A 13,452-nucleotide genomic window follows, 5' to 3' on the forward strand; every position below is an offset into this window, starting at 1 on the left:
TGCCAAACGTCACATCTGGAGGAAACCAGGCACCTCTCATCACCTTGCTAATATCATCCCTACAGTGAAGCATGGTGGTGGCAGCATCATGCTGTGGGGATGTTCTTCAGCAGCAGGAACTAGGAGACTAATCAGGATCGAAGGAAAGATGAATGGAGCAAAGTACAGAGAGATCCTTGATGAAAACCTGCTCCAGAGCGCTCAGGGCCTCAGACTGGGGCGAAGGTTTACCTTTCAAAAAGACAACGACCCTAAGCACACAGCCAAGACAACGAAGGAGTGGCTTCGGGACAAGTCTGTGAATGTCCTTGAGTGGCCCAGCCAGAGCCCAGACTTGAACCCCATTGAACATCTCTGGAAAGACCTGAAAATAGCTGTGCAGCGACGCTCCCCATCTAACCTTACTGAGCTCGAGAGGATCTGCAGAGAAGAATGGGAGAAATACCCCAAATATAGGTGTGCCAAGCTTGTAGCTTCATACCCAAGAAGACCTGAGGCTGTAATCGCTGCCAAGGGTGCCTCAACCAAGTACTGAGTAAAGGGTGTGAATACTTATGTACATGCAATATTTCAGTTTTTTATTTTTAATACATTTGCAAAAATTTCTACAAAACCTTTTTCGCTTTGTCATTATGGGGTATTGTATGTAGATTGATGAGAAAAAAAAGGAATTTAATCCATTTTGGAATAAAGCTGTAACATAACAAAATGTGGGGAAAGGGAAGGGGTGTGAATACTTTCCGGATGCACTGTATATACACACACACACACACACATAAGTAAATGTATGTATACTACGTATATAAATAAATAAATATCTATATATAAATAAATATAAATATAACATATACACTACCGTTCAAAAGTTTGGGATCACCCAAACAATTTCGTGTTTTCCATGAAAAGTCACACTTATTCACCACCATATGTTGTGAAATGAATAGAAAATAGAGTCAAGACATTGACAAGGTTAGAAATAATGATTTTTATTTGAAATAAGATTTTTTTTACATCAAACTTTGCTTTCGTTAAAGAATCCTCCATTTGCAGCAATTACAGCATTGCAGACCTTTGGCATTCTAGCTGTTAATTTGTTGAGGTAATCTGGAGAAATTGCACCCCACGCTTCCAGAAGCAGCTCCCACAAGTTGGATTGGTTGGATGGGCACTTCTTTGAGCAGATTGAGTTTCTGGAGCATCACATTTGTGGGGTCAATTAAACGCTCAAAATGGCCAGAAAAAGAGAACTTTCATCTGAAACTCGACAGTCTATTCTTGTTCTTAGAAATGAAGGCTATTCCATGCGAGAAATTGCTAAGAAATTGAAGATTTCCTACACCGGTGTGTACTACTCCCTTCAGAGGACAGCACAAACAGGCTCTAACAGGTACTATTTAATGAAGATGCCAGTTGGGGACCTGTGAGGCGTCTGTTTCTCAAACTAGAGACTCTAATGTACTTATCTTCTTGCTCAGTTGTGCAACGCGGCCTCCCACTTCTTTTTCTACTCTGGTTAGAGCCTGTTTGTGCTGTCCTCTGAAGGGAGTAGTACACACCGGTGTAGGAAATCTTCAATTTCTTAGCAATTTCTCGCATGGAATAGCCTTCATTTCTAAGAACAAGAATAGACTGTCGAGTTTCAGATGAAAGTTCTCTTTTTCTGGCCATTTTGAGCGTTTAATTGACCCCACAAATGTGATGCTCCAGAAACTCAATCTGCTCAAAGAAGTGCCCATCCAACCAATCCAACTTGTGGGAGCTGCTTCTGGATGCGTGGGGTGCAATTTCTCCAGATTACCTCAACAAATTAACAGCTAGAATGCCAAAGGTCTGCAATGCTGTAATTGCTGCAAATGGAGGATTCTTTGACGAAAGCAAAGTTTGATGTAAAAAAAATCTTATTTCAAATACAAATCATTATTTCTAACCTTGTCAATGTCTTGACTCTATTTTCTATTCATTTCACAACATATGGTGGTGAATAAGTGTGACTTTTCATGGAAAACACAAAATTGTTTGGGTGATCCCAAACTTTTGAACGGTAGTGTATATATATATATATATATATATTTCCTCGTGTGCGTGCATGCGTGCGTGTGTGTGTGTGTGTGTGTGTGTGTGTGTGTGTGTGTGTGTGTGTGTGTGGAGACACAGAGCTACGACGGGTTTGCCCTGTCAGGAATCCCAAACTGTGTCATCTGTCTGGCTGTCAGACTTCGCAGCCTTCCAGTCTCCCCCCCCCCGTCTCCCAGCTCCTCTCACCCAGGATTTCCTTTTCATCGTCCGTCTCTGTCTGCTGTACCACTCCGCTGCTAAACGCTGCTGTCGCTCATCCTGCAGGAGGGTCAGCTCGTCTGCCCGACACACCTTGGTCTAAGTAGGGTTCAAGCCCACAGGGTGTGAACTCTGTTGTCTCTGCGCTGCTTTATTCTTACCCTTTCTTCTTCGTCAGAAATGTTTGCCCGAGTTCCCGCGAGAGGAACGTGGGCACGGTGTGGAAGGAAGAATGGTAGAGACGTGAGACTTTGCCCATTCACTGGAAGCTGCGCTCAGCTGCCGCCAAAGAAATATGACCCCGTCGGCCTGAAGGGGGTGCTATAATTAAAGGTCAACTTTGCAAAGCCATAACTGCTGCGCCTTAAGTCCGATTTGCACGAAATTTGATGAAGACACCCATCTAGCCACACTCTAAAATTTGCCCCAAGAACCACGAAAGTCCGCCTGACTGGATACACAAGTTTGTAAGCATCTGCACACACACACACACACGCTATTCCCCCCAGTTCCCCCTCCCCCCACACCCCGAACAGTTGCCCCGACCGACCAGATGAGGCGCTAGTGGAGCGACCAGGGCACCTACCCACATCCGGCTTCCCACCCGCAGACATGGCCAATCGTGTCTGTAGGGACATCCGACCAAGCCGGAGGTAACATGGGGATTCGAACCAGCGATCCCCGTATTGGTAGGCCGCAGAACAGACCGCTACGCCACCCGGACGCAAGTCTTCCTTTGATACAGCCACTCATCCATATTCTGTTGCACAGAATATGGATGAGAAGGAGAACTTCCTCCACACGGTACACCGGCGGCCTGTCCAGGGTGTCTCCCCGCCTGCCGCCCAGTGGCTGCTGGGATAGGCTCCAGCACCCCACGACCCTGAGCAGCATGAGCGGTCTGGATAATGGATGGATGGATGGATGGTTCCCCCCAGCCCACAGCAGTGCAACACAAAGACATCTCCAAAACAGGAACAGTGGGTGGGAGCTGTCCAAGACGTTGTTGTTGTGGAAAAGTGGACGTACATGTTGAGAGTCCAAGAGAATATGTTTAAAGAGAACTGGGGAAGTGGAACATTTACAGGGGAAATGACACCGAGTAAAACGAATACCCAGACAACTACTTATTGTTATGTTGGTAACACTTTAGTATGGGGAACATAAAAAAACTTAATTACTAGTGAATTAGTAATGATCAAGATGTCGCTTTAGTATGGGGAACATATCCTAAGTAACAAAAACTTAATTTAGAGTAATTTAACACTATGAACACTTGTAGTTTTGTGTGTTGTTATGTAAGAACAGAGCATATTCATTAAGTGTTAGTAAGGGAGAATAACTCTTCTTGTGGTACTACCACCTTATAAAGTCCATACCAAGCAAAGCATATTGAGATGGTACTACTAATAAGCAATACTTCTGAGGTTATAGAGGGACAACTCATAGTTAATGGCTTACTGGTTGTATAATAAGGCCATGCAGAATAAGGCATTAATGAGTACGTAATAATGACCAATTAAGAGCCAATATGTTGCTAAGTTGCATGCTAATAAGCACCTAATTAATGGTGACTACGTTCCCCATACTAAAGTGTTACCGTTATTTTTGATCTGTTTGTATATTTTACCGTATTCTTTCTTTGTGTTGACGTTGTTGTAGTGTTCTGTTTATATCTTTTTGAAAACTTAAGTGAGAAAAAAAACACATATCCGAAAAACACAAGAACACATATATCCAAACGAACCCTAACCCCCCAAAAATAGAAATCACTGTCCAGGAGAGCCAGGATGACCGTCGGACCTGCCGGTCTGCGTGGGCTAGCCGTTAGCTTAGCCTGCCCCGCTTCCGCGTCCTGTGATCTAAAGTGAAGCTGTTGGCTCAAGATGTGCGCACGTCCCCAACAGAAGAGGTCCCGGCGTTTCTCTATTCTATGGTCCCGGCCATGGAAACAGCGTTCCCACATTTCTGCGGCGTGGTGTGGATGTGCTCTACATCTCTCCGCTTCTGAACACTAGTCACTTGTAATCCTATTGGACGGCGGCACCTGGACCAAGTTAGGATATTAAACTCATAAATAAAACGAGAGACTGAGCTGAAGGCAGAGAGGAGAGAGAGAGAGGAGAGAGAGAGAGAGAACAGCGCTTATAATAGCCCCTGAATAAGAGCTGTCAGTATTCAGTTGCAGTCTTGTTCCGGTTTACAGATTAGCATTCCGCAAAAAATAGATCCTGTCTGATGGGACAAGCTGCGTTTCTTGTTTCCTAAAGGTTAAGGTTCATAACAAATCACTTTGTTCTTCTTGAATAGGAATCCACCGTTCACTGCAAGGCTTTGAGCTGGGTGCCCCCCACCCCCACGCACCCCCCCCACGCACCCACCCACCCACCCAATCACTGTGGTGTGGTCAGTCGATTGCCACTCTGCTGTCACCACAGCAACTTGGAACAAGGGAGATGGAGCGTGACCCCCGCTCACGACCCGTTGTGGCCCACAATGCTCGGCTCTGTGTGACCCCAAGAAACAGCTGCTGAGTCCCTCTCTGCTCTTTCTGAGAGGAAATGAGTCATCGGTGGACATTTAACCCCAACAACCCTCCTCCCCCCCGCCCCCATCCCTCAAAGGACCACGAAGCAGAAACTTGAGCGTTTACCCTGTCTCTGCATCAGCCCGCAGTGGCCGGAGAAGGTCAGCTCCTCTGAGGCCCAGCCAGACAGAAGAGTCCTTATGGACAGGACCGTGTTACACTGGTCACTGTCATCTCAGCTGTTTCACACCGGGATGGTCAGGAGTGATGACGTCAGAGTAACACCGCGGTATTTCCCCCCATCATGGGCATCAGAGACGCTAGAGCTGTTTTTCAGTCTGTTGGTGCAAGTCCGAGTCAGTTGGAGGTATCAGTCTCAAGGCAGCGTGTCAGGTCTGTGAATGCTGACCATGGCAATTAATCAAAAGCGATTAAAACAAATCGAATAATTGAAAGAAATTAATTAAAAAAACACTAAAAATGCTACATTTTTTTCCTTGAGCCTTGGGGGAGGGGGGGTTCCTACATACGTTCTATATCTTTTATTTGATTGTTGTTGTTTTTTTTACTTCTTTCCCTGCATTTAACCCATCCTAGCTAAACAGCTGGGTCGACCGGAGCTCACAGAAATACGTGAAATGACCAGCACCTCCTAACACTCGCATTACGTGCCACCACCACGTAATGCGAGTATTAGGAGGTGCTGGTCATTCCACGCATTTCCATTAGATCATGCTGAGCTAGGAGCAGTGGGCAGCAGCCGCGCAGCGCCCGGGGACCAACTCGGGTTCGTCTTGCCATGCCTTGCTCAGGGGCACAGACAGGAGTACTAACCCTAACATGCATGTCTTTTTGATGGCGGGGGAAACCGGAGCACCCGGAGAAAACCCACCGTAGACACGGTGAGAACATGCAAACTCCACCACAGAGGACGACCTGGGACGACCCCCCTCCAAGGTTGGACAACCCCGGGGTTCGAACCCGGGACCTTCTCGCTGTGAGGCGACAGCGCTAACCACTGCGCCACCGTGGCGCCCAAATGAGTGCGTTGAGCGGGAAAACGTTTAAATTGGATCGAGTCTTTCCTTTCAAGTCTCGAGGCAAGTCGGGTCAAGACGCTGGTATGTCGAGTCACGAGGCAGACGAGTCCAAGTCGAGTCACGAGTCCCGACGTTCGCGACTCAACAAGTCCAACAGGTTTTAAATCTACAGCTCTGAGAGACAGTACAAGCACAGACCCCCCCCCCCTACACTCCATATGTTCAAACGCAATAAAAGCCCATCTCTAATCATCCCCGCTCATCGTTTATAATTATTCCCGATATCCCGGTTCAACAGAAGACCTAAACAATACCAACAGCTCTCCCCCAGATCAGGGTTGCGTACCCCAATCAGACTGTCAACACAACACAAATCCGCTGCAGTATTGTTTGCTTTGAGTCGAGGAAATTTATCCAAAACCCAGTCTTTAACATCCAGGGAGTGTTTGCATTAGCGGCAGAGATGCTATCATCCTCCAAAGCAGCTGCAGCGGCCATCCAGCATCAGCAGCTTAGCCAGAGGAGAGGTTTACTTAAAGCATTACGCAGCCATGATACATAAAGCAGCTGGGGGAGGAAAATGCGTGTCTGCGTTTGGTGGAGAAGCTCCAGATGCAGTTTCCACGGCCCACTTTGAGAGTAAACACAATTTAGTGAAGGATGTGCAACCGGAGGAGGAGGAGGAGGAGGAGGAGGAGGGAGACGGAGAGGGACGGAGATTGCAGGGGGGCAGGCATGGACGATTTCACCACCTTCCAGACACGTTTCATCAAACCTGAAACTGGAGCTGGATTACCAGAGGGTGGGAAAAGTGGGAATTAATCCTGGAATCCTTGTTTAGATATTATCTGTCATCTCTGATACATGCAGCACCCATTAACATATGCCTCCCCCCCCCCTCTCTCTCTCTCTCTCTCTCTCTCTCTCTCTCTCTCTCTCTCTCTCTCTCTCTCTCTCCCTCCTTTATATTTACCTCTCTGTCTATTTGTACAGTCACGCACTTGACTTTTTCATCAGCCAGTCGGGACTAATATCACAACTGAGACACGTGTTAAACATTGCAAACTTATTTTCTTTCTTCTTCTTCTTCTTCTTCTTCTTTTCTTGCACTCTGCCGATCCGCGGAGGGCTGCAGACTACCACGTGCCTCCCCCGATACCTGTGGAGTCGCCAGCCGCTTCTTTTCCCCTGACAGTGAGGAGTTTCGCTAGGGGGACGTAGCGCGTGGGAAGATTCCCTCCAGTCGCTCCCTCCCCCCTCCCAAACAGGCGCTCCGACGGACCAGAGGGGGCGCTAGCGCAGCGACCGGGACACACCACCCAACTAACTTGACACTAACCTTGTTTTCTTTGAGGCCAAGTCAACATAAAAGTAAAATTCAGCTTGGTTGTAATTCATTTTTTAACTGATTAAAATCAGTTATTCATCGCCAGCGTTCTTGAGATTGATTTGCAGGCACTTGATCTCCTATTTTTTTTTCTTCCATCTTCTTAATTTTTCATTATGTAAATCTTTCCGATTAAAATTGGATGCCCAGGCTACAGCCAGTGGATGTTTCCCTCAAAGGGTAAATAATATAGAATACACAAGGAGCTCGGCTTTTTGAGAAAATCAGTTAAGAAAGAAAAGTTTTAATCAAGAAAATGTCATTTCTAATCTACACTTCCTTTTCCTATTTGCTGTCACAACTTTCCCATTACCGTTGCAAACAGAAGATAATTCGCTTCAGATCATTTGCTTCTAGGTCATCTGGCACTCATCTGAACGTGTCTCAAATTCAATTCCTATTAATGTGGAAACAACACAAGTTGTTCTGAATACATCCACAATCAGCCAAAACATTACAACCACCTGCCTAATATTGTGTAGGCCCCCCTCGTGCCGCCAAAACAGCTCTGACCCGTCGAGGCATGGCCTCCACAAGACCTCTGAAGGTGTCCTCTGGCACCAAGACCTTAGCAGCAGATCCTCCAAGTCCTGTAAAGTTGTGAGGTGGGGCCTCCATGGATCAGACTCCCCCCCCCCCAGCACATTCCACAGATACTCGATCGGATGGAGATCTGAAGAATTTGAAGGCCAAGGCAGCACCTTGAACCTTTTGTCATGTCATGTTCCTTAAATCGTTCCTGAATGTTTGTTTTTTTGCACTTAAGTCGTGTTGTGTTTGGTCACCGTCTGAGTCCGAGTCTTTACAAGTCTGAGGCGCTTTTCTAAAGCAAAGCGAACTGAAGATGCTGGTCTGGTCTGATCAGCATCACCGGCCTTCATCTGAACAGTCGTGATGCCAAAGCCTCCTGTGATCACCGAACAAATGGATGGATATTAAAGGGTTTAACGAGCAGAGTACTGACGTCACCCAGATTGGGTGGGGTGGGGAGTGGGGGGGGTCGTTACATGAAATGCCTCTTGAAAAGATGAGTTTTTATGTTATGATGGGAGCTGGGGCACGGCCCCTGTTGTAAGTGTGCGTCCATTACTTTCGGTTGCCTCTGAAAATTTATGCATTTTTCTTTTTTAGATGTTCCAATTAATTAGCCTCTACAAACATGTGGGGACGTCTGGTGTGTAGCTGCTCAGTGTGTGTAGCTGCTCAGTGTGTGTGCGTGTGTGTGTGAGTTTCCAAGAGTGTAAGCAAAACATATGAATGCTAACCACATGTGTTTATTATATAGAATATGACTAACAGGACATAGGGCAGCACGGTGGCCCGCTGGTTGGCACTGAGAAGGTCCTGGGTTCGAACCCATTCACACCTAGGGACAATTCAGTATGTCCGATTCACCTGACTTACATGTCCTTGGACTATGGGAGGAAACCGGAGCCCGCGAAGGAAACCCACGCAGACACGGGGAGGACATAAAAACTCCACACAGAGGACGACCTGGGATGACCCCCAAGGTTCGAACCCAGGACCTTCTTGCTGTGAGGCAACAGTGCTAACCACTAGGCCACCGTGCCGCCTACACTATGATAACACTGCTTAAATAATCCAGTTACTATGATCAAACAGTCCAATTAGTGATGGTTTTGGGTCTTTTTTTTTTAAAAATAATAATGACTGATAGGATGGGCTCCAACATCTCGCGACCCTGAGAGCAGGATAAGCGGTTTGGATAATGGATGGATGGATAATAATAATATTAAATATGACATGTATATAGCGGTTTTCTAGACACCTAAAACGCTTCACGTTGCTTCACGTGCACAATGCACGATGCAGAGGCAAAGAGCATTCACTTATTTTTTGTTGAACATTGTGGACTCAAAATTAAAGGTTATGAAGCAAATGTTAGCTGCTAAGCTAACTATGAATGTTCTATGTGCTTGCTACTGAATCAATAATTCAGTAAAATAATGAGGGGAGCCAGGCAAGGAGACCTGCATGGCTGAACATTGTGATGTAAATGTTTTGTGCCATACTTCTGTTTTCACTTTAGAGCCCTTTAGAGCTATACGGCTATATTATAATTTCAGAGCCCCACTCTCCTTTGATGCTTATTTGGGAGGCTTTTTATTGATTGCAAGAAAATGTCAAATACGAGTTAGATTTATGAGGTGTAAACAGGCTGCAACTGTTTTGGTTAATGTTGAAAATGAAAACTCATTTTTTCCTGACCACTTTCTTTTAACTGATTTAAATGTGGAAACTGGGGTAGTTCGTGAGAATTTTGCATGACTTGACTTGTGACTTGCCTGACTTGAGCAATAACTTGACTTGTCTTGATTGACTAATAGCAGGGACTCGACCTGACTTGCTTGATTCTCACCACAGTAACTTGGTACTTGCTTGACTTGAGCAATGACTTGACTTGTCTTGATTGACTAATAGCAGGGACTCGACCTGACTTGCTTGATTCTCACCACAGTAACTTGGTACTTGCTTGACTTGAGCAATGACTTGACTTGTCTTGCTTGACTTATAGCAGGGACTCGACCTGACTTGCGTGTTTCTCACCACAGTAACTTGGTACTTGCTTGACTTGAGCAATGACTTGACTTGTCTTGCTTGACTTATAGCAGGGACTCGACCTGACTTGCGTGTTTCTCACCACAGTAACTTGGTACTTGCTTGACTTGAGCAATGACTTGACTGTCTTGCTTGACTTATAGCAGGGACTCGACTCGACTCGCTTGATACTTGGTACTTGTTTGAGACTTGGAGGTTAAGACTTGAGACTTGCTTGTGACTTGCACATATCTGACTTACCCCCACCTCTGATTTTTACACCAGGAGATCCGTAGTTGCATGGCTGGTGGCCACACAACGAACCCGACTTTTTGATTGATTATCCACCACTACTTAACAATTCATCTCAACCACGGTTGTATAACACACACCTCTGGGGGGGTCATCGGTATAGGACAGAAGCTACTCTCTAACAGAGAGCAAACACGCACGCACATACACACACAAACGCGTACAAGTTCAATTACATTCATGAATGCATGTGGTCAGTATCGAGGATACAATGCCAACGTGCATGACATCTGTATTACAACCAAGAACACAAACACAATCACACATGATTGGATGCCCAAAAAGAAATGATGCGATAAATCAATGTGAAAGAGTTGCAATGTATCCTGAACATACCACAGGGTTAACAAGGTAAACCTGCACCCAATTAATTGTGTTTTATATCTGCATGTGCGGACAAATGGGATGACACGTCGAAAGTTAGGGACCGAGTCTCTGTGATTTCTAAAGCAACATATTCTCATAGACAAAATGTGACCGCCAGTGTTTTGTCACATGTCTACAATTGTGTGTCAACAACGCAGCAAATGTTTTGTAATTACTTTATGGATTGCTAAGTTTAGGTATTTGATCGGAGATGGTTAGGCTTATGTATTGGTTTGGTGTGGTTAAGGTCGAGTGAGACTGATCACCAATCGACTCTGTGCATAACTGTAGACCACTGACTTCCGGTTTCTACTGCAGCGGTCATACCAGTTTCCTGTTTGTTGGCGCGTGCTACTGACAATGGCACATTTTTTTTGCGATGACTGAGAGATTTAGCATGGATAAATGTCAACGACATGCACAGAATCGTCGACCAACATTCACCTGCACCTACCAGCAAACGGGTAAAAAGTTTCAAGTTGTACATATCAAGTTACGTCCACAATTATGAGGATGAGGATACTCGTCCTCATAATTGTGGACGTAACTTGGTTTGTTTGGCAGTTTCCAGGGCCTCTCTCATGGACATCTTGCTGTACTTCTTCAACCAGGGTCTATCTGTCATCACACCTTTCTGCAACTCTGTTAACTGGCTAACATCGCTCCATGCTGCTTTGAGCTTGGCTTCCAGCCTTCTCTTCCATGTAGGGTACTGTTGGTGACCTGTGTTCCTAATCCTGTAACCAAGCATCTCCGGGATTACGGTTGCAGAGGCATACACAAGCTCGGTGGTCTTTGTTATGGCGGCAGTCGAGAAGTTGTGTAAGGCTCTGTTCACGTCCACAGGCAGGTGTTTTGGTGGTGCTTTGTCACTGAGTCATGGAAATTGAGGCCAGGTGTTGACTGTCTTTAGTCTGGCCATGATTCTCATTTGAACCTCAAAAGCTTCAGCAGTCATGGCTGGCAGGATTGTTTCAGCTGGATGGGGTCTGTTCTTATGCATCTCCTGCCTACTCCTGCTGAATTGGATAGCCCTCCTGTTGGAGCCTCTCCATCTCAAGTTGTGTTATTAGCTTCCTTCTATTGATGTTCGAGCATTGAGCCACTAGCTGCTTCTGAGTCAGTGTAGAAGACGGTCCCTTACTTGTCCGCAGTCCCCACATACACTTCATGTCTGCTGTTATAGTAGCGCTCCATCGGTTCCAGGTTCTCGGCCTTTGCATATGAGTGTCTTGTTCCAGTATCCTATTTCCCAGCATCCCACTGTTCTTGTTCCTCAACACCTGATGTGGACCTGATGTGGACTCATCCCAACCGGGGTTAGTTTGGGGTTGGATCATAGCGGTTGCGCCATCAGTGAAGGCCTGCGCCACGGTATCTCGCACGAGCATAAACAAAGCTTTAGTCTAGAGCGGGATTTTCAAACTGTGGAGCATAGCAGGGGGGGCCAAGGTGGGTGGCAGGATATCATGATAACCATTTTGTTATGAGCTAGAGATAAAAATGCATGCGACTGTATTGCTTCAAATATACATTTGAGCCTGAACAAAACGATGCAAAGTTTTAACTATGTTCCAAAATATCAACAGAAGTATGTTTAATGTTGACATTCTTTGCCTGTTACATTTGATCATTATTTGGCCGTGGCCAAACACCGAAAAACGGAATTCTGCATCGATGAACAATAAAGAGAAGCGTTTTAATCATCTTGCTTTTGGACAGGCAATGAGGATTTATTGCTTATTTTACTGCAAAAACTATTTGGTGGGGTCCCAGGGCAAAAGGTATCTTAGCAGATGAATCATGGAGTGAAGGAGTTTGTGGAATCCCTGATCTTAATAAAACACGACTTTTTCCGACTCTGAGTGGCTTGACCTGTAAATGAATCTGCCTCTCGTGAGCTCAAGTTGGACACATTAATGATAGCGGCACTTTCACAGGGGCTTCAGATATATCCTGTGTGTGTGTTGGGGGGGTGGGGGGGGGTCTCTTGTCTCTCTCCAGTGTTGACTCGGCCTCTCCCTCTCTCATCTCACTAAGGCAGGGAACAGTGGGCTCGGGGATAGTTTGTCTCACCGAGTAGAGGAATTGGACCGTCTCAGGCTGTACATTAGCCAAAAGCTTTCACGGCAGGAGCCACAGCCCACCACGGGAGAAAGGGAATTCTTTGCTTTTAAATGAGCAACCCTCACCGTCTGCAGCCATGTCCTGGAGTGCCGGTTCACGCTTCACTGCAGTTGGCACAAGTAGCTATGAAGTTATGTCCTATTCACCAAAATGAACAATGCATCATACAGTATAGTAAAGAAGTCCTCATCCGTGGCGTAACAATGCCGGCTTTGAGTTGGAAGTTGGGCCAAAACTGAAACATGAGTATTTTCAAACATCACCCATTACTTTGTTATGCCTTTTGTGACAACCCCCTCCTCCTTCTTCTTCTTCTTCCAGCTGCTCCCATTCTTCCTGTCTTCTGCATCTTCCTCTGTCACAGCAGCCACCTGCATGTCCTCCCTCACCACATCCCCAAACCTCCTCTTTGGCCTTCCTCTTTCCCTCTTGCCTGGCAGCTCCATATTCAGCATCCTTCTCCCAATATACCCAGCGCCTCTCCTCCACACATGTCCAAACCATCTCAATCTTGCCTCTCTTGCTTTGTCTCCAAACCGTCCAACCTGAGCTGTCCCTCTAGCAATCCCGTGATCTCGAGATCGATGTAGCAACAATAGGGAGAAACATCAGGAAGAAAGAGCACGAGAAATACCAAGGGCTGAGGGAAGAATTAGATCGGATGTGGAAGGTGAAATCCACAGGAATCCCAGGGGCAATAGGAGCACTAGGGGCTGTGACCCCCAAACTGCGAGGTCTCTGTCTCGAGGAGTGCGGTCCTAGGAACAACTAAGATACTGCGCAGAACCCTCAAACTCCCCTCACAGGCCTCCGGGAGAAGACCCGAGCTCGAGGAAGACACACACCACCACCTCCTCACG

Source organism: Lampris incognitus, chromosome 12 (assembly GCF_029633865.1).
Source record: "Lampris incognitus isolate fLamInc1 chromosome 12, fLamInc1.hap2, whole genome shotgun sequence".
Classification (NCBI taxonomy): Eukaryota; Metazoa; Chordata; class Actinopteri; order Lampriformes; family Lampridae; genus Lampris; species Lampris incognitus.